Below are 22,682 nucleotides of genomic sequence, written 5' to 3'. Positions count from 1 at the left end.
GAAGCTCTCAATCATGAAGAACATGGTGCTATCATGAAGCACAAGTGTGGAAAAGGATAGTAACATTGTCCCTTCTCTCTTTTTCTCTATTTTTTATTTGGGCTCTTAGGCCTCTTTTTTTTCTTTTCTAGTATTTTCTCTATTTTTTTTTGTTTTTGGGCTCTTTGGCCCCTCTTTTTTCTCACATGGGACAATGCTCTAATAATGATAATCATCACACTTTTATTTACTCACAACTCAAAGATCACAATGATGATGACTCCATAGGAAATGCCTTCGGCAGTGTACCGTGATGTGCAACGATCTAGCATGGTGTATGACATTGAAACATCTCGCTAGCTATCTTATGATCATGCAATGGAAATATGAGAGTGACGGCACAAGTCATGAGACGGAACGATGAGAGTTGCATGGCAATATATCTCGGAATGGCTATGAAAATGCCATAGTAGGTAGATATGGTGGATGTTTTGAGGAAGGAATTTGGTGGGTTTGTGCACCGGCGAGAATTACGCGGCACTAGAGAGGCTAGCAATGGTGGAAGGTGAAGGTGCATCTATACCATATGCTCACATTAGTCATGAAGAACTCACATACTTGTTGCGAAAGTTTTTATTAGTAATCGAAACAAAGTGCTAAACGCATACTCCGAGGGGAAGGGTTGGTAGGTGTAAACCATCGCGTGATCCTGACCTCAACACAAAGGATGACAATCAATAGATCAATTATGCTCCGACTTCCTAACATAGCGGTTCACCATACGTGCATTCTACGGGAATCACTAACTTCAACACAAGTATTTATAGATTCACAACACCCTACTAACGTAACTCTTAATATTACCAAATCCATGTCTCAAAACTATATGAGAGGAATCAAAACTTCTCTTTCTACTCAATGCACATGAAGATGGAGGTTTTTGCATCCTCTTTGGGTATCTATCACTTTTGAAACTACTTTCATAGCATAATCCAACTACCAAATCACGCACCGCCGTGCTCTAAAAGATATAAGTGAAGCACATAGAGCAAAAGTATCTAGCTCAAAAGATATAAGTGAAGCACTATGAGCATTCTAGCAAAATCACGATGAGTGCATGTCTCTCTCTGATGGGGTCATAGTCCTAGGGTAGGGTCATAGGCCTGCCGTACATGTCCTACCCAAAGACTACCCCACACAAAGGACAGGACCTAAAGTCTGCCCCGACTGAATTAAGGAGTCCCCATCATCCAGTCGGTAACAGGCCCAGAATCATCCAGTCGGAGACTAGCATTCGGAGGGCACCAGGCCAACCGACTGGATACACTCGGTACATCGTAACCTCTCTGGAGGGAAACTGCCGTACGTTTCCGGGTGCATTTATTAGCATTTAGAGCATACGTTACCTGTAACGTACGCATTCAATCGCCACTACTCCACCCCTGAGTCAGAACCGTTGTGGAGGGCAGCGCACTCTATATAAGCCGCCCTCCCCCACTGGTCAAGGGGTTAGCAAATCATTGTATTCCATATTACACTCGGTAACAAACTCCGAGAGCACTGAGACGTAGGGCTGTTACCTCCACCGCAGAGGGGCCTGAACTCATACAACCTCGCCGTAGCTAGGACTCTGCCCATCTCATTCGTACCCTACACATCTACTGTCAGGCTTATACCCACGACAGTTGGCGCCCACCGTGGGGCAGGCGTCTAAGCGACTGTGACGCCCTCGGCTTAATCGTACGCTAACCATACACGCAAATGCGTACGATCAAACCCAAGGACTCACGGGAGGATATCACAACACAACGCTAGACACAAATAAAATAACATCAGCTTCATATTACAAGCCAGGGGCCTCGAGGGCTAGAATACGAAAGCTCGATAAACACACGAGTCAGCGGAAGCAACAAATATCTGAGTACAGACATAAAACATGGGGTGCCTTAGAGAAGGCTAGCACAAAAGATACAACGATCGAACGAGGCGAGGCCTCCTGCCTGGGAACCTCCTAACTACTCCTGATCATCAGCGGCCTCCACGTAGTAGTAGGCACCGTCGGGGTAGCAGTCGTCGGCGGCGGGGACCTCCATCTCCTGGGCTTCATCATCTGGTCGCAGCAAACGGATCAAGTGGACAAGGGGGGAGCAAAGCAGCGGTGAGTACTCATCCAAAGTACTCGCAAGTCTTACATCAGAACTATTCTAATTATGCATCAGTATCAAAGAAGGGGGTTATATGTGGACTGACTGCAGCAATGCGAGAATAGAGAGAGAAGGCCTAGTCCTATCGAAGACTAGCATCTTCAGGGTCTTGCAGCAATAGACGAGAGTAGAACAGGGGTAACACATTAATAGTCATATTGTTGCAGCAATATTAAAGTGAGGTCACGCCTAAAGATCCTCCCTCGACTCCCTGCGAGGAAGCAATCCCGAGGCAAACTAATTCCAGTTAAGTAACAATTGTAGTTGTATAAGATCGGGGCACAACTCCAAGTCATCCTGTAACCGTGGACACGGCTATCCGAATAGTTAATTTTCATCCCTGCAGGGGTGCACCACATGTCCCATCACGCTCGATAACACTCTGGCTGGACATACTTTTCTGGGTCCTGCCCGGCCTCGGAATATCGACACGTCGCAGCCCCACCTAAGACTAATCAGAGAAGCCAGCCCGCCGGTCTAAATCCTAAGCACAAAGGGTTCATGGGCCCAGTTCCCCTTCACGCTCCTGCACGTGGCGTGGGCGGCCGACGTCAGTCCTAGCATCCCTTAATCACAAGCGCGATGCATCTCGGGACCACTCGGGCGCGCGCCGCTACACTGCTGGCATCTGAAAAGCTTCGGCTGATACCGCGACGTCGAGTACCCATAATTCTTCCCGCGTAGCCGGTTAGTGCGAAAAGGTCTCCGACCAACCCAGATCAAATACCCAAATCCATTAGCATTTTAATTAGGCCAACAACACAGTCTCGCGGGAATCCACCCGTCTTACAACTAATCACCAATGATCCCAGTAACATGGTCGAGTAACTGTGTGGTTGTAACATCGGAGGAATCCGAGGTATCACCCTCGTTGGATTCCGAACGATGTACCCGTCAAGGTGGGCTTAGAGGAATCACCCTCGGGGGTCCCACACTCGCGGGGTTGCACGACAGAGACGTCATCGGGAATGGTGAAAGAGGAATCACCCTCGATAACCATGACCGACTAGCTATACTACAGAGATATCATCAGGAGTACTTAGCGAGGTGTCACCCTCGGTACCCGATAGTATCCCTGTAGCGTCGTACAACGAAGGGGGGTGAACGTGCTGTGTCGGGTCTGGCTCGTCGATCAGAGATCGAGATTTGAAAACAAGCGGGGCAACTGATCTACGGGGTCAGAGGGGATGACTGCTCCACCTATACTAAGCAGATTAAAGGTACATGACTGAAAGTAGCAGTTCATCAAAAACAGGCTATGCATCAGATATAGGAGCTAACTACAACAGTAGCAAAATACTAATGCAAGCAGTAGGAAGAAAGACATAGGCGATATAGGAATGATCAAGGGGAGTTTGCTTGCCTTGCTGCTCTGCGGCAAAGGACTGATCGGCAGGGTCGTAGATGTACCCGGCAGCAGCGTCAGTCTCGGGGTCTACCGGTAAGAAGAGGGGGAAGAAACAATAAATAATAGCACCGATGCAACACAAAACATGACATGGAAAGATGCAGGCTAGACATGAGCTAACGCAGCAACATCCGTCATAGACGGGTCGGAAGAATATCTGACGATATTTTCCGGGTCTCGGGCTACTACCGGTAACACTGGAAACGATGGAAAAGTTCCATGTTTGCTATGCTAGGGACGCGTGACAGACGAACGGGCCGTGTAACCGGGTTCGTCTCGCTTTGCTGATCAACTTACATGTTGAAAATATTTTGATCTGACTTACGGATTATTTTATATTAATTTTCAAAGTTTTATTAATTATTTAGGAATTAAAAATAGATTTAAAAGATTTAATAAAATTCCATTACGACATCATCGCGATGTCATGCTGACATCACATTTGACTGGTCAACTGACCAGCGGATCCCGAACGTCATTGGCACAAGTTTTTATTAAGATTAAATATTATTTAATCAGATTAATTCAACGAGGGACCCACGTGTCATACTCTAATTATTCTAATTAATTAATTTAACTAAATATATCTATTTATTTATTTATTTAATAAAACATTATTTTTATTTTTATTTTAACTATCGCGTGGGGCCTCCCTGTCATAGACAGCGGGTGCATTGGCCCCACCGGTAAGTGACCCAAGGCCATTTACTCATCTTTTTTTATTAGATACCTAACCGTGCAAATACCGTATTCCTCTAAATATCCATATACGCAAATACATACATCACATCTCATAGATACATACATACATACGCATTTAATACATCATTTGTTTTTATTCATTTTTCTTTTCTCTCACAACACTCATCTCTCTCTGTTAACAGAGACAGAGAACTCTCTCTAACTCCACCTAGAAGAACACAAACTTCAAATCCTCCTACCGGAGTCCACCGTCGACGGATCGAGGCCCCGTTTGCCGGAACGGAACCGGGACGTCGAGGAGAACGACAAGGTGGGAGGAGCCCGAGGAGGGGCTCACCGACGGTGACGTGACGGCCCGGTGAAGCCGGAGTTCGCACGAAGGTGATGGTGGAGACGGCGTGGTTCCGGTGGTGGAGGGGACGGTGATGATGGTGGTGACGCGCCGGCGAGGGGGAACCGGCCGGATCCGGCGTGGTGGAGGTGTCTCCATGCCTGGTCCCTCCCGGACCGAGCGGGAAAGGCCGACGGGGAGGCGGTTGGTAGGCCGGCGGGGTTGGAGGGCCGAGGTGGGGGGCGGCTCGCCGGCGGGAAGGAGGAGGGGCCGCCGGCCGAGGTGGGGCTCGCCGGGGGAGGGAGGAGGCCGTGGGGGGAGGAGGCCGCCGGCGGGAGGAAGGAGGCCGTGGGGGGAGGAGGCCGCCGACGGGAGGAGGTGGCCGTGGGGGAGGAGGCCGCTGGCGGGAGGTAGAGAGGCCGCCGGGGATCTGCGGGAGGGAGAGGGGCTCGGTGGGGGAGGCGAGATGGGGTGGGAGAGGGAGTCGTCACGGGAGGGGAGGGATCCACGGGAGAGAGCGCGTGGGAGGGGGGGCTCTCGCGGGGGTGGTTGTCGGTGGGGTGGGGGGGCGAGACGAGGGAGTGGGGGGGCGCTGACGGCGCGTGGGGTGGGGCCCCCCACGAGGGGGGGTGGCTGGCGGCGGCGCTCAGGGAGAAAACGGGAGTGGGGGGGGAGCCGGGGGGTAGCGTTAGGGTTTGGGTGCAGGGGCGCGGGGGGGGGGGGGGCCTGGCCGGTTGGCCCTTTTGGCCCAGCCAGGCTACGGGGTGGGGGTTGCCTTTTCCCTTTTTTTTTGTTTAAATCTGTGTTGTTAGAATTTAGTTAATTTATGTTTGTATTTTTTTTGCACTATTTGACTTATGAAAAATAAGTGACCTCGCCCGTAATCATACAACAATATTAGGCAATGGCACAAAAAAGTTTGGGGCCCATTTCAAAAGTTTAAGAATTTTCATAATTCAAAAGGCATTTAATTAATTGTTTTGGCCTCTCTTATAATTGTTTTCGAGGTACTAAAGTACTTTATAAAATGTTGGTTTAATTCTTATAAATACTAGGTGAATAGTTGTAACCCATCTATGATTTTAGTTTTCATGTTTGCAAAACTATTTAAATCGCTTATTATTTGAGTTCTTAATTTCGATAGGAATTTGGAACAAGATATGAATCAAATTGTGATCAAACCTTGTTTAGCAAAAGTATTAACTTCACGTCATGGTTTACTGTAGCTTAATCACATGCATTACTGTAGCAAAAGCTGAGGATGTCACAGCGACTTCCGGCGAGTTTGCGACTACTTCCTTTCGTCATGTCGTCTGGTGGAGATTCGAGCATGGGTCACCAGATCCTCTTTGGCGCTCTCTCCTTCACCATCGACGATTTGGCATGGCTTCGGGAGGCGCCTCTCGACGTCTAGGCGCTTCCCTGTCGCGGGGCCACGCATTTCCGTGCTGGCGCTCGCGGCGTTCTTCTTCTCCAACAATCGGCTCCATTGTCGGCCTGCACCTCCGTCATGCGCCGCACCAAGCGATCCCGCAGTCCGCGTCTCCAACGTTGGGTGCAGCATGCCCGAGCGCGTCAGATCGCGTCCTCTCAAGTGGCAGTTTTTGAGTCTGTTGTGGTTGCCCCGCGTTCCCAGTGCTCGGGCTCGGTTCCGACTGAGCTCCCCTCCGAGTACGCGGGCCGCGGGCCTACAGCAGAAGTACACATGGCCAACACCCATGAAGATCCCCATTAGGCCGGCCGGAGCGAGCGCGAAGTCGGTGAAGCATCCGGTGCACGCCGTCCGCCTCGTCGTTCCGCTAGTTGGCACAACCGGCGGAGCAACGTGGAGTTGTTCCGCACACCTCTCCTCAACTTGGCTGCAGCTGCCAAGATCGTCGATTCCCTCCAACCGACTGATTCAGAGGCAGGAAGGGGAATCGAGCAGATCCGTGCTCTGTTGCACACGGCGCAGGAGCAGAATTCGGCAGTCTCCCAGTCGCACAATCGGATCCACAATAGTTCCGTCCATGCAAACACGCATCGGTCGGTTCACGGCCCTGGTTCCCATCAGCACCACAGGGGAGGCAGCCGTTCCATGATCCGTGAAGATCGCCGCCGCTCGCGCACCCCTCCGCGGGGTGGACCCTATGGGTCCCGACATCATGATGATCGGCGTTCAGTCGGCGACACTTACGACCCAAGACCCGACGCAAGAGGGCGAATCGCCCAGCAAAGAGTCGACAGAGGTCGAGCCCACCGCGATGGTCACGATCTGGATCGTCCAAGTGGCAGCAGGACCATCGTGTCCGGCCCCGAGTGTTTTAGTCGAGCCATCCGCTCGGCTGACATCCCGCCCAACTTCCGATTGGCAGCGGGAATCGGTAAATTTATGGGGGAATCCAAGCCTGAAACATGGCTAGACGACTACCGAGTGGCAGTCCAGATCGGAGGAGGGGACGACCATGTCGCTATGAAGCACCTCCCTCTGATGCTCGACGGCTCGGCGCGAGCTTGGCTGAACCAGTTGGCCCCCTCAAGCATTTACAGTTGGGCAAATCTGGCCCGAGTGTTCATCAGGACCTTCGAAGGGACGTGCAAACGCCCTGCAGGCCTTGTGGAGTTTCAGTACTGTGTCCAGAAGCCGAACGAGCCCTTGCGCAACTTCATCCAGCGATGGACAACTCTCTACCACACGGTGGAGAACGTCACCGAGCATCAAGCGGTCTGCGCATTCAAGGTAGGCGTACGGTACAGGGAGCTGTACCTAAAGTTCGGCCGGACAGGCGACATCTCCATGAGCAAGATGATGGAGATAGCGGCTCGCTATGCAAATGGCGAGGAAGAGGACCGCATCCGGAGTGGCAAACACAAGACAGTCGGCGATGCCGACAGAGGTAACACTCGGAAGCAAAAACAGAAAGTTCCGCCCACACCGCAGGCAGAAGCTGCAACTATGACCAGCGCCAAGTTCAAGGGTAAAGGGAAAGCGCAGACTGCCCCCAAGAAGAAGCCGTTCAACAATCCCATCCTGGACCAGCCTTGTCCCGTTCACACAAAGATGGACGAAGAAGGCAACCCCATATACGCGAAGCACACCACTCGGCAATGTCGTCTCCTGATCCAGGGGTTCAGCGAAGGGCAACCGAGTGAGAAGAATCCTGAACAAGATGAGGAGGATAAAGAGGATCCGTCCCCCCAAGTCCATGCAACCCTCATGATTTTTGCTGACGTCGAAAGCAAGAGTCGACTGAAGTTGGTGAACACAGAGGTCAACATGGCCGTTCTGACTGCTCCCAAGTTCCTTAAATGGTCTCAGACTGCGATCACCTTTGATCAGTCGGATCATCCAACGCATGTCCCCACCCCAGGAAGACAGGCTCTGGTCGTCGACCCGGTGGTGGAAGGAGTCCGACTGCGCAAAGTCCTCATGGACGGTGGCAGCGGACTGAACATCATGTACGCTGACACTCTCAAGGGAATGGCATTCCGATGTCCAGACTCAGCGAGAGTAGTATGCAGTTCCACGGAGTCGTCCCTGGACGGAAGGCCAGGTCACTCGGCCAGATCGCGTTGGACGTCACCTTCGGCTCCGACAAAAACTTCCGCAAGGAGAAGCTCACATTTGAGGTGGTGGATTTCCAGAGCGCTTACCATGCAATTCTGGGCCGCCCGGCATACGTGAGCTTCATGGCACGTCCATGCTATGTGTACTTGAAGTTGAAGATGCCGGGCCCAAAAGGCGTTATCACCATCACCGGCAACCGCCAGCGAGCCGAGGAGTGTCTGCAAGAGGGATCAAGAATCGCCGACCATCAGATGGCGGTACTCGAGCTCGACGAATACAAGAAGACAGTCGACCCTGATGCGCTCAAAGAAACCAGCTTCTGAGTCCGCGTTCCAGTCGGCGGGAGAGACGAAGAAAGTCAGCATCCACCCGACGGACGATTCTGCCGCCCCGACGAACATCTCCACCACCCTCGATCCTAAATAGGAAGCCGAGCTCACCCAATTCCTCCGTGAGAACTGGGACATCTTCGCATGGAAACCATCTGACATGCCAGGTGTACACAGGGAGTTGGCTGAGCACCGACTGCATGTGGATCCCGCTGCTCGGCCCGTCCGAGAGCGCCTGCGCCGGTCCGCCGCGCACAAGAGGAAGGCAATCGGAGAAGAGGTGGCCAAGCTGTTGGCAGCCAACTTCATTCGCGTGGTTCACCACTCCGAGTGGCTCGCCAATGTCGTCATGGTGCCCAAGAAGGACAAGTCACTCCGAATGTGCATTGACTTCAAGCACCTCAATAAGGTCTGCCCGAAAAAACCATTTTCCGCTCCCCCGCATAGATCAAATTGTCGATTCGACTGCGGGATGCGAGCGTTTGTCATTTCTTGATGCCTATTCGGGCTATCATCAGATCCGTCTGTATGGTCCCGATGAGTTGAAAACAGCCTTCATCACCCCGTTTGGGTGCTTCTGCTACATCACTATGCCTTTCGGTCTGAAGAATGCAGGAGCTACCTTTATGCGCATGATCCAAAAATGTCTCCTCGACCAGATCGGTCGCAATGTGGAGGCATACATGGATGATATCGTAGTCAAGTCACGCAAAGGTTCCGACCTGCTGACTGACTTGGCAGAAACATTCGCCAACCTTCGTAGGTACGATATCAAGCTCAACCCAGCCAAATGTTCATTCGGTGTTCCCAGCGGGAAGTTACTCGGTTTCTTCGTTTCCGAACGAGGGATCGACGTCAACCCCGAAAAGATCGGGACCATCGTCCGAATGGAGAGGCCGGTCAGAATACACGATGTTCAACGGCTCACAGGTTGCCTAGCGGCTTTGAGCAGGTTTATCAGTCGACTCAGCGAAAAAGCACTTCCTCTGTACCGACTCATGAAGAAGTCAGATACCTTCGGGTGGACAGACGAAGCCCAAGTCGCATTCGACGACCTCAAAGTCCTACTTTCCACCCAGCCGGTTCTTACTGCTCCGCTCAGTAAAGAGCCCCTTCTTCTATATATCGCGGCTACAAATCAAGTCGTCAGTACTGTTCTTACAGTCGAGCGAGAAGAAGAAGGCAAAGCGTACAAAGTTCAGCGGCCAGTGTACTACGTCTCCGAAGTCCTGACCCCTTCCAAGCAGAGGTATCCCCATTATCAAAAACTTATCTATGGGATCTATATGACTGCGAAGAAGGTGGCCCATTATTTCCAAGACCACTCGGTATCTGTCGTTTCTGATGCTCCGTTGTCGGAAATTCTCCACAATCGGGACGCATCAGGCCGAGTGGCGAAGTGGGCGATGGAGATGTTGTACTGTGACATCAAGTTCGAGGCCAAGAAAGCTATTAAGTCTCAAGCCCTGGCTGACTTTATAGCAGAATGGGTAGAACAACAGCAACCGACTCACATCTACTCGGCTCATTGGACAATGTTCTTCGATGGGTCTAAGATGTTGAATGGATCCGGCGCTGGTGTTGTGATCATATCGCCAAAGGGTGACAAGCTCAAGTACGTGCTTCAGATACACTTTGATTCCTCCAACAACGAGGCAGAGTATGAAGCTCTCCTCTAAGGATTGCGCATGGCCATCTCACTCGGCGTCCGTCGCCTGATGGTCTACGGTGATTCGGATTTGGTGGTCAACCAAGTGATGAAGGAGTGGGACGTAAGGAACCCCACCATGACAACATACTGCAATGCAGTGAGGAAGCTCGAGAAGAAGTTTGAAGGTCTAGAACTTCATCATGTTCCAAGACTGAAGAACCAAGCAGCTGACGAGTTGGCGAAACTCGGATCCACTCGGAGACCAGTCCGGAGTGATGTCTGCCTCGAGCACCTCCATCTTCGCTCAGTCAAAGAAGATCCCTTCACAGAAGAACCGGTACAACCCAAGAGCGCAACAGATCCGACTGAAGTCGATGTACCTGCTGTGGTTGATCTGGTCACAGAGATTCTCGTTGTCATTCCCGATTGGACTGAGCCGATCATTGCATATATCCTAAGACAAGAACTTCCAGAGGATGAAGTTCAAGCCCGGCAAATAGTTCTCAGGTCAAAGGCATTCACTGTCATTGACGGTCAATTGTACAAGGAGAGTGTTTCAGGCGTTCTTAAACGCTGCATTTCCCCAGAAGAAGGGCAGTTGATCCTAGAGGATATTCACTCGGGAACCTGCGGCCATCACGCTTCTTCGAGAGCAATCGTCGCCAAGGCGTTCAGAGCTGGATTCTTCTGGCTACAGGCTAACGAGATGGCTAAAGCTATGGTTGATTGATGTGAAGGCTGTCAATTCTACTCCAACAAGTCCCACAAGCCAACATCTGCACTAAAGACGATCCCACTTGTGTGGCCATTTGCAGTTTGGGGATTAGACACAGTCGGACCATTCAAGATAGGCCAAGGAGGCTACACACATCTGTTGGTGGCAGTCGACAAGTTTACAAAATGGATAGAAGCCAAGCCCATCAAGAAACTCGACGCCTCAACAGCTGTCAAGTTTGTCAGGAACATCATCTCCAGATTCGGGATACCTCACAGCATAATCACGGACAATGGGACAAACTTCGACTCGGACAGGTTCAAAGGCTTCTGTGCGAGTCAGGGTATCCGAGTGGATTTTGCTTCCGTAGCACATCCACAATCCAACAGACAAGCTGAGCGTGCGAATGGACTTATCCTTCAAGGTTTGAAGCCCTGACTCTTGCGAGAGGTAGGACATGCTGCTGGTGCATGGGTCACCGAGTTACCTTCAGTCCTTTGGGGCCTCCGCACCACTCCGAACAGATCAACGGGGCGGTCACCATTCTTCCTCGTTTATGGAGCAGAAGCGGTCCTTCCGATTGACCAGCTTCATAATGCCCCACGAGTCGAACTCTTCTCCGAAGCTGAAGCAGAACAAGAAAGGCAAGATGGAGTCGATCTTCTGGAGGAGGAACGCGAGATGGCACTCACCCGTTCAACAATTTACCAACAAGATCTGCGACGCTTTCATGCGCGTCATGTCAGGAGTCGCACATTCCAAGCAGGCGATTTAGTGCTCCGAGTGGAACAGCAAAGACCCCACAAGTTGGCTCCGGCCTGGGAAGGGCCTTTCATCGTCTCCAAGGTGCTGAACAACGGAGCATACAGACTCTACAACATTCAGAGGGAGACAGACGAGCCGCGCGCATGGAACGGGGATCTCCTCAGGCGTTTTTATACGTGATCGTCGACTAAAGCAGTGTAACGAACAAGTTTTGATGAAATAATATATACAACAGATTCAGTTTTGTGCAGATTCAGAGTTCTCCCACAGTCGCAGACTCCGGTCACAAAAAAAAAACTTAGCTGCGATCCTGAATCGCCTAAGTACTAACTTCCTCCGAGTGTGCATTACACGTCGCACTCGAGGGCTTAGTTGCGATCCTGAATCGCCTAAGTTTTAACTTCCTCCGAGTGTGCACTAACCGTCGCACTCGAGGACTTAGCTGTGATCAAGAATCACCTAAGTAATAACTTCCCCGAGTGAGCACTAAACGTCGCACTCGGGGACTTAGCTGCGATCCTGAATCGCCTAAGTACTAACTTCCTCCGAGTGTGCACTACACGTCGCACTCGGGGACTTAGCTGCGATCCTGAATCGCCTAAGTTTTAACTTCCTCCGAGTGAGCACTAAACGTTGCACTCGGGGACTTAGCTGTGATCAAGAATCACCTAAGTAATAACTTCCTACGAGTGTGCACTACACGTTGCACTCGGGGACTTAGCTGTGATCAAGAATCACCTAAGTAATAACTTCCTACGAGTGTGCACTACACGTCGCACTCGGGGACTTAGCTGTGATCATGAATCACCTAAGTAATAACTTCCTATGAGTGTACACTACACGCCGCACTTGGGGACTTAGCTGCGATCCTGAATCGCCTAAGAACTAACTTCCTCCGAGTGTGCACTACACGTCGCACTCGGGGACTTAGCTGTGATCCAGAATCACCTAAGTACTAACATCCTCCGAGTGTGCACTAGGCGTCACACTCGGGGACTTAGCTGTGATCAAGAATCACCTAAGTATTAATCTTCTCCGAGTACGCACTAAGCATTGCACTCGAAACAGCATTCAAACAAAAGACTAAATGTTTTCACTCCGATTCCAAAAGTCTAGAAACGATAGCTGACTCGGTGCGGATCAAGCTTACCCGCACCGATTTAAAAGTATGACAGCCAACAGAAGTGGCCAGAGTATCTTACAGGTAAACACTCAGAATACCGAGGATAAAGTTTTATTACGCGTCAGCTGGGCCGGTGCCAGGACTGGAGGGCTCCATAAAAGTGTCCAGGTCGATTCCATCAGCGATGCGGGTAGCAGTCTCAAGGAACGTCTCCATGAAGTCTTCGAATCGAAGCTTCTTCGTGTTGGCGACCTTCAATGTCTTCAGCTTATCTTCCCGCACCTCCTTGCAATGGACGCGGACCAAGGGCAGCGCAACATCAGCACCGCAACATGCTGCCGATTTCTTCCACGATTGCACTCGGCTCGGAATCTCCTCCAGTCGCGCCAACAGAGTCTCCATCTCCTGTCGCGGCTCGTCTTCTGGCCAAAGTTCCTTGTCAATTCGGCCGACGACTTCTCTCGGTCGGCCGATGAAAGGACCCACTTTGTCTACGCGGATATGCGCCCGGAGCAGATCCCGGTTAGCGTCCTCACCGAGTGGCACATTGTCCTTAATGGACCGCTCCACAGCCGCCGTTTCAGCTTCAGCGTCACCGCAAAAGTCTGCAACAAACGGGCAAGCAGACAATAAAAACCCAGTGTAGAGCACACGGTACAACCACTCGACAAAACATAAGACTTACCAGCCAGACGAGTCATCATCTGCACAGCCCAGTCGTTGACATACTTCTCCTGAGCTGTCCATCGTCTGTTCCGAACGGCCATCTGATTGTGCAGTTCAGTCCTCTGTTTCTTCAGTCTCTCCACCTCCTCTATCAACACCTTGTTCGCCTCCCGAGCCTCCTCTAGGGACTTCTCGCGTCCCTCCAGAGCATCTTTCATGCCGGCCATGGCGAGCATAGCAGCATCAAGTTCACCAGCGACCTGGTTCCTCTCCGCCCTCAGGGCCTCATAGACCGTTCCCATTTCACAAGTTTTCTGCCACCAAGAAATAAAGGGTAATCAACAAGTTTATCAGTTCACAGTCTACATTCTTCAGACCCGTGCCGACGCAAGCAGTCGACGGCGGTCTCGGGGACTACACCCAATGGGTTCACTGAGAGTGACCCCACTGGCATGCACCTCAAGCAGGCCTGCCCTATTGAGATGCATGTCTTCACCTACGCCTCAGAGGCCAATACTACCCGACCTGCGTGCAACTTACTCTCGGAGACTCTTACCGCAAGAGGCTCCGACTGCAACAAGTACTCGCCCTCGGAAATCCTGTCTACGGACACAACCAAACTAAAGACAAAATGTATAAAGACAACTGTCGGTGCAAGCACTCGACAGAAGTCTCGGGGACTACACCCACTGGGTTCACTCGGAGTGAACCCATTGCAAAAAACAATACCACCCAGTGGGTTACAGGAGAAAAGTAAATACTTACTAGACTACTTACTCGGATATCATCGCGCAGCTCCAAGCTCCGCTGGTACAAGGCCGCAACGGAGTCATAAGCCCTCTTGGCTTCTCCAGCCATCAAGTCCGCCTGCACCATGGCCCCCTTGGCCGCTCCCACCTGCTCCTCTGGAACACGCCGGATGCTGAATTCAGCATTCGACGAACCGGGAATCGTGGGAGGTTCCTGGGGCATCCCAAGGTTCGCCCCAGTTGGTTCCTCCCCCACCGGCACCGGTTCAGTCGGTGGAGGCGCTTCGGTCGGTGGAGCGTCGGCGGCAGGGGTGGCAGCAGGAGGGGCAGCCTCGGGGACAGGCTCCAGGACAGGCTCCATGGCGGGGTCGTCCCTCCCCTGGTCGTCCTCGTCCAGGCAAATCGCCCCTGACAAGCCGAATGACACGACGTCTCAGAAAAAGAAAGAATGGCGCAGTCCGCAGGAATAAAACACCCGAATCTCCTACAACACACCTGGCTGGGACGAAACGACGTTGTCCGTGTCCATGGGGTCGTCCCCTTGGCGGGCCGGAGAGGTTGCAGAAGTGGCGACCCTGTCGAGTGAAGTCCATTCGACTTATAAAGCAGGAGTTCACTCGGATAACAGAAAGAGCCGAAAGTTAGATTTACTTACGTGGAGGTGACGGGGATGGCAACCCTCATTCGCGGCAGAGCCTTCCGAGGTTTGGGCCCACTCGGCTTGGGCGCCCTGGAAGACTGGCCTGCAGGCTCAGCGGCTGCGTCCCTGGCCCTCTTGGTGCCTCGAACACTCGGGACCATTGGAGCAGCAGGCGGAGCACTCGACGACGCAGGAGGAGCTGAAGGGATGGCGGGCTCGTGTCGACGCTTACTCCGATGCTCCGGCCGTGGAGGTGGCGAGTCTTTCTCTTCATCCTCTTCCTCTTCCTCACTGTCCTCCTCCTCCGACTCCCCGCTGTCGGAGACGTATTCGGCGCTCTCCACGCTCCCCTCCTGGCTGCCTTCCTCCTCTTCCTCCTCCGGATTCCCATTCGAGATGGGGGAGAACCAGTTGGTCCACGCCTGCATGAAGTTCAGTCGGAAACATTAGACATCACACAGAGATATAAGTAAGCGACTGGAATTAAGACAGTTCAATGCACTCGGCTCATGTCACTCACCTGATTCGGTGGAGGGTGGTCCGCGCTGTAAGGCTTCACTCGGCGAGCTCCTTTGGGGTTCTCACAAGGGCCCGTGATTTGGAGCACCCACGAGGTCACTCTCTCCTCGGGTACGCCCACCACGTTGGTCCGAGTGGAATCCTCGGGCCCTGTGTAGTGCCACATAGAGTGGTCGCGAGCCTGCAGCGGCTGGATCCGCCGACCAAGGAAGACTTCCAGCAGGTCTATGCCGGTGACCCCCCTCCTGACGACATCCACGAGTGCCTCGACCAAAGGCTGGATGTCGTTCTTCTCGGCCTTCGAGAGCGCGAGCTGCTTAGGTGGAACAGGCCGGTCTAGACTAAACGGAGGCAGCCCAGCCGATGCATTCGGAGAGGCGATGTCCTGGCAGTAGAACCACGTCGACTGCCAGTTCCTAACCGACTCGCTCAACTGGAGAGCAGGATAGCTGCTCCGACTCTTCTTCTGGAACCCTAAACCCCCGCAGAGCTAGAGGAGGTGCGTCTTATCGTCCGACTGACTAAGACGTTTGATGGTTTGAGAGTGGGCGGAGAAGATGTGTTTGAACAAACCCCAATGGGGGGCAACCGATAAAGCACTCGCACAAAACGATAAAGGCAGAAAGATGGGCGATGGCATTCGGAGAAAAGTGATGGAGTTGAGCACCGAAGTGATTCATGATGCCTTTGAAGAAGGGATGCGGGGGCAAAGAAAAACCTCTGTGAACATGGCTGAGGAGCAAGACGCGCTCCCCCTCCCGTGGCGCCGGCTCGACCTCGTCGTCCGCCGGCAGCCTCCAGGACTTATGCACGAGCATTCCGTGCTCCACCAGCTCCAGTAGATCTCCTTCCGTCACCGTGGAGGGGAGGAAGTCTCCTTGGATCCACCCCGCCGGCAATGGCCGCTGCCGCCGTTGAGCAGCCGCCGCCTTGTTCTTCTTCTTCCTCGCCTCCATCTTGCTGGTCTGACCTTTGGTCATGGAGGCGACGGCGAGCCCTCGAGAAGGAGGAGAAGGAAGGAGTGTATGAGCGCAGGGGGTGGCGAGGAAGACGGAGCGGGCGAGAGCAAAAGTTTCGGCGAGCGTAACCGAGGAGTCTCGTCGCCCAGAGTTAAATAAAGCACCGACTCGGTCGCTGGCGAGCGGGCCGGAAATCTTATCCTCCCGACCGGCCGCGGTGATATCAGTGGAGGAGTTGAAGGCGCAAGAATCGAGGAGTCAGGCGCTACTCGAGCGCGCTGACGTCGTCCCTGCTGAGCGCGCGGAACCCGAAATTTGAGATCCCGGGAAATCCGCCGCTGTCAGTTGACCGGTCGTGTCAAAAGATGCCGCGGAAGCACTCGGTTCCCGACAGTCTGTTCCGCAAGCACCTCCACTCGGAGCGCTGGTCAGGAGAGATAAAATGGATAGAGGCAAGCAACGCCCAAGCCGAACCCAGTCCAGTCGGATCTAAACATCAAGCACCGCTTCGGCGTTTCAACCCCAATCCATTCGGGGACTAATGATGGCGTCATAGTCCTAGGGTAGGGTCATAGGCCTGCCGTACATGTCCTACCCAAAGACTACCCCACACAAAGGACAGGACCTAAAGTCTGCCCCGACTGAATTAAGGAGTCCCCGTCATCCAGTCGGTAACAGGCCCAGAATCATCCAGTCGGAGACTAGCATTCGGAGGGCACCAGGCCAACCGACTGGATACACTTGGTACATCGTAACCTCTCTGGAGGGAAACTGCCGTACGTTTCCGGGTGCATTTATTAGCATTTAGAGCATACGTTACCTGTAACGTACGCATTCAATCGCCACTACTCCACCCCTGAGTCAGAACCGTTGTGGAGGGCAGCGCACTCTATATAAGCCGCCCTCCCCCACTGGTCAAGGGGTTAGCAAATCATTGTATTCCATATTACACTCGGTAACAAACTCCGAGAGCACTGAGACGTAGGGCTGTTACCTCCACCGCAGAGGGGCCTGAACTCATACAACCTCGCCGTAGCTAGGACTCTGCCCATCTCATTCGTACCCTACACATCTACTGTCAGGCTTATACCCACGACACTCTCTCTCTCAAAAAGGTGTGCATCAAGGATGATTGTGACACAACAAAGGAAAAGACTCCTACGGTACAAGACGCTCCAAGCAAAAACACATATCGTGTGGTGAATAAAAATATAGCTCCAAGTAATGTTACCGATGGATTGAAGACGAAAGAGGGGATGCCTTCCCGGGGAATCCCCAAGCTTAGGCTTTTTGGTGTCCTTGAATTTGGCTTGGGATGCCTTGGGCATCCCCAAGCTTGAGCTCTTTCCACTCCTTATCTCTTTGTCCATGAGAACATCACCCAAAACTTAAACAAAAACTCGTGATAACATTAGCACAAGAAAACAAACTACCACTTCTTTTGGTACTGTGTCAAACTTGAATTCCATCTATATTGGTGTTGGGCTACTGTATTCTCACTTTTCCATGGCTAGTACCCCCCCCCCCGATACTAACCATAGTTTCATCAAAACAAGCAACCAACTCAACAAAAACAGAATCTGTCAAAAACAGACCAGTCTGTAACAATCTGTATACTTCGTATACTTCTGGTACCTCAAAAAATCTGAAAAATTACGACGGCCTGGGCAAAAAGCATATCAATCAGCAGCAAAAATAATCAACTCAAAATCTCTTTCTGAATAAAAATGAAAAATCATCTCGTGAGCGAAAAGTTTCTGTCTTTTTCCAGCAAGATCAAACAACCATTACCAAGACTAGTCATAAAGGCTTTGCTTGGCTCAAACACAAAAAGAAACACAAAAAACACAATCACAACAGAATTATGAAAGTGTGGACGCAAGAAAACAGAAAGAAAAAGATAACTTCATTGGGTTGCCTCCCAACAAGCGCTATTGTTTAATGCCCTTAGCTAGGCATAAAAGCGATAGAATCACGTATCGTCGTCTTTGGTGTTCAAACCATAAGTGGCCCTCATCATGGATTCAGAATACAATCTTATTTTCTTTCTAGGAAAGTGTTCCATGCCCTTCCTTAAAGGAAATTGAAATCTAATATTCCCTTCCTTCATATCGATGATAGCACCGATAGTCCTTAGGAAAGGTCTACCAAGAAGAATAGGGCATGTAGGATTGCAATCAATGTCAAGCACAATGAAATCCACGGGTACATAGTTCCTATTTGCAATAATAAGAACATCATTGATCCTTCCCATGGGTTTCTTGACAGTAGAATCAACAAGATGCAAATTAAGAGAACACTCTTCAATCTTATTAAAACCCAGAACATCACATAAAGACTTTGGAATCGCAAAAACAGTAGCACCCAAATCACACAAAGCATTGCACTCATAGTTTTTTATTTTGATTTTGATGGTAGGTTCCCACTCATCATGAAGCTTTCTAGGGATAGAGACTTCCAATTCAAGTTTCTCTTCAAGAAATTTTATCATAGCTTCGACGATATGATCGGTAAAGGCCTTGTTTTGGCTATAAGCGTGTCGAGAGTTCAACATGGATTGCATCAAGGAAATGCATTCAATCAAGGAGCAACTATCATAATTGAATTCCTTGAAATCCACGGTAGTAATTTCATTACTACTCAAGGTTTTAACATCTTCTAGTCCACTTTTAATGCTTTTAGCATCAAGATAGATGGACTCCGAATCATTGGGGAACTTTTCAACCAAAGTGGATTCATATCCAGCCCCATAATCATTAGGTTTGACACAAGAAAACAAAGATTCAATGGGAGTCACACCAAGCACTTTAAGATCTTCGTGATTCTCATCACGAGAACACGCCTTTTTAAGCCATTCATGTCTAGCACGAATTTGGGCGGTCCTTTCTTGGCTCTCAATCATGGAAACACGCATAGATTTCAAAGTTTAATCCATGTTGATTTTGGGAGGAGCACATATAACTTTCAAAGCATCAACATCACTAGAAATTCTATCAACGCTCTTAGCCAAATCGTCAATTTTGAGTAGTTTTTCCTCTATGGACGCATTGAAAATCTTTTGAGAGTTGATGAACTCTTTGATATTACTCTCTAGATCAGAGGGTAATCTATTGTAATTTCCATGAGTGTTGTTGTAGGAGTTGCCAAAGTTATTAGAGGAGTTACTAGGAAAAGGCTTAGGAACATAGTTTCCTCTAAAAGCATTGTTGTTGCCAAAGTTATTCCTACCAACAAAATTAACGTCCAAGCTAGCGTTGCTACTCTCAATCAAAGAAGACAAGGGCAATGTCATTAGGATCCCAAGGAGCACTTCTACTAGCAACCAAATTCATTAACTCGTCCATCTTATCACTTAACGAGTTAATTTCTTCTACAACGTTTACCTTCTTAATAGTAGGTGACCTTTCAGTGTGCCATTGAGAGTAGTTTGTCATGATGTTGTCTAAGAGCTTTGTGGCTTCCCCTAACGTGATTTCCATGAACGTTCCACCTGAGGCGGAGTCCAAGATATTTCTAGAAGCGAAATTCAAGCCAGCGTAAAAGATTGGAATAATCATCCAAAGACTCAAGCCATGAGCGGGACAATTTCTAATCATTAATTTCATTCTCTCCCAAGATTGTGCAACATGTTCATGATCAAGTTGCATGAAATTCATGATATCATTACGGAGAGAGATGATCTTAGCCGACGAAAAATACTTGGATATATAAGCATCTTTGCACTTATCCCAAGAATCGATACTATTTTTGGGCAAAGAAGAAAACCAAGTTTTTGCGCGATCTCGCAACGAGAAAGGAAAAAGCTTCAATTTAATAACGTCATTATCCACATATTTTTTCTTTTGCATATCACAAAGCTCAATGAAGGTATTGAGATGGGATGCGGCATCTTCACTAGGAAGGTCATAGAATTGCTCTTTCATAACAAGATTCAGCAAAGCGGCAATGATTTCGTATGACTCCGCACTAGTGGCGGGAGCAATCGGAGTACTAATAAAATCATCATTATTAGTATTTGAGAAGTCACAAAGTTTGGTGTTTTCGTTCATGGTGACTTCAGCAAGCAAGCAAGCACACAAGCAAACAAAGAGCAGGCGAGAAAAAGGCGAACGAAAAAGGCAAACGAAAAAGGCAAATTGGTGAAGTGGGGGAGAGGAAAACAAGAGGCAACTGGCAAACAAAGTAAATGCAAGAGATGAGTTTGTGACACCTACTTGGATGAGTTCTTGACTTGATCTTCCCCCCCGGCAACGGCGCCAGAAATTCTTCTGATGCGGCAACAAAAGTCCTTCCTTGACGCTAGGAATTCTTCTTGTTACTTCTCTGGTTTGCGTCGGTTTTTCCCTTGAAGAGGAAAGGGTGATGCAGCACAGGAGCAGTAAGTATTTCCCTCAGTTTGAGAACCAAGGTATCGATCCAGAAGGAGGGCCTCGTCAAGTCCAGAGTACCTGCGCAAACACAAACAAGTTTGACCCAACGCTTCAAAGGGGTTGTCAATCCCTTCAATATTGTTTGCAAAGTGAGATCTCAAGGCGGAAAGTGCAACGAAGCAAAAAGTGTAAGGCTAAAAATATGGTGTGGAGTAGACCCTGGGGGCCATAGTGTTCACTAGAGGCTTCTCTCATAATAGCAAATATCACGGTGGGTGAACAAATTACTGCCGAGCAATTGATAGAACCGCGCAAAGTCATGACGATAACTAAGGCAATGATCATACATATAGGCATCACCTCCGAGACAAGTAGACCGATACTTTCTGTATCTACTACTATTACTCCACACATCGACCGCTATCCAACATGCATCTAGTGTATTGAGTTCATGACGAATAGAGTAACGCCTTAAGCAAGATGACATGATGTAGAGGGATAATCTCAAACCAATGATGAAAACCCCATCTTTTTACCCTTGATGGCAACAACACGATGCGTGCCTCGCTACCCCTTCTGTCACTGGGTGAGGTCACCGCACGGTATGAACCCAAAACCAAGCACTTCTCCCATTGCAAGAATCATAGATCTAGTTGGCCAGACAAAACCCACAACTCGAAGAGAATTACAAGGATATGAAATCATGCATAAGAGAGATCAGAAGAAACTCAAATAAGATTCATAGATAATCTGATGATAAATCCACAATTCATCGGATCTCGACAAACACACCGCAAAATAAGATTACATCGAATAGATCTCCATGAAGATCATGGAGAGTTTCTATTGAAGATCCAAGAGAGAGAAGAAGCCATCTAGCTACTAGCTATGGACCCGTAGGTCTACAGTGAACTACTCACGCATCATCGGAGAGGTCATGGTGTTGATGAAGAAGCCCTCCGTATCCAAATCCCCCCTCCGACAGGGCACCAGAACGTGCCCCAGATGGGATCTTGCGGAGACAGAAGCTTGCAGCGGCGGAAAAGTACTTTCGGTGATCTCCTGATTTTTTTGGGGATTTTTAGGGAATTTATAGGTGGAACCCCTAGGTCAAGGGGCGCTCAGGGGGCCCACAAGCCTGTGGGCCGCGGCCTACCCCCTGGCCACGGGGTGGGGGCTTGTGGGGCCTGATACGTCCATTTTTCATCATGCTTTCATGTTGATATTTATTGCTTTTTGGGCTGTCATATTACTTATGGTACCATATTTATGCCTTTTCTCTCTTATTTTGCAAGGTTTATTTGAAGAGGGAGAATTTAGGCAGCTGGAATTCTGGACTGGAAAAGGAGAAAATCCTAGTCCAGTATTCTGCACATCTCCAAATGCCCTGAAAAGTTACGTGGGTTTTTTCTGGATTATATAAAAAATACTGGGCGAAAGAACTACCGGAGGGGGCCCACCAGGGCTCCACGATCCCCCACTCCGCCACCACCCCTGGTGGCGCAGGGCAAGCTTGTGGGCTACCTGGCGGGCCACTAGCTCCCCCCTTTTGCTATATGAAGGGTTTTGGTCTGGAAAAAATCAAGAGGGAGCTTTTTCGTGGTTTCGCCGCCGCCACGAGGCGGAACTTGAGCAGATCCAATCTAGAGCTCCGGCAGGACGATCCTGCCGGGGAAACTTCCCTCCCGGAGGGGGAAATCATCGCCATCGTCATCACCAACACTCCTCTCGTCGGAGGGGAGGCATCTTCATCAACATCTTCATAAGCACCAACTCCTCTCCAATCCCTAGTTCATCTCTTGTAACCAATCTTCGTCTCGCAACTCCGATTGGTACTTGTAAGGTTGCGAGTAGTGTTGATTACTCTTTGTAGTTGATGCTAGTTGGATTACTTGGTGGAAGAGTTTATGTTCAGATCCTTGATGCTATTCATTACACCTCTGGTCATGATTATGATTATGTCTTGTGAGAGTTACTTTTGTTCCTGAGGACATGGGATAAGTCATGTTAATAATAGTCATGTGA

The sequence above is a fragment of the Hordeum vulgare genome, chromosome 5H (genome assembly GCF_904849725.1).
Source record: "Hordeum vulgare subsp. vulgare chromosome 5H, MorexV3_pseudomolecules_assembly, whole genome shotgun sequence".
Taxonomy (NCBI): Eukaryota; Viridiplantae; Streptophyta; class Magnoliopsida; order Poales; family Poaceae; genus Hordeum; species Hordeum vulgare.
Note: the sequence above shows the minus strand (reverse complement) of the source record.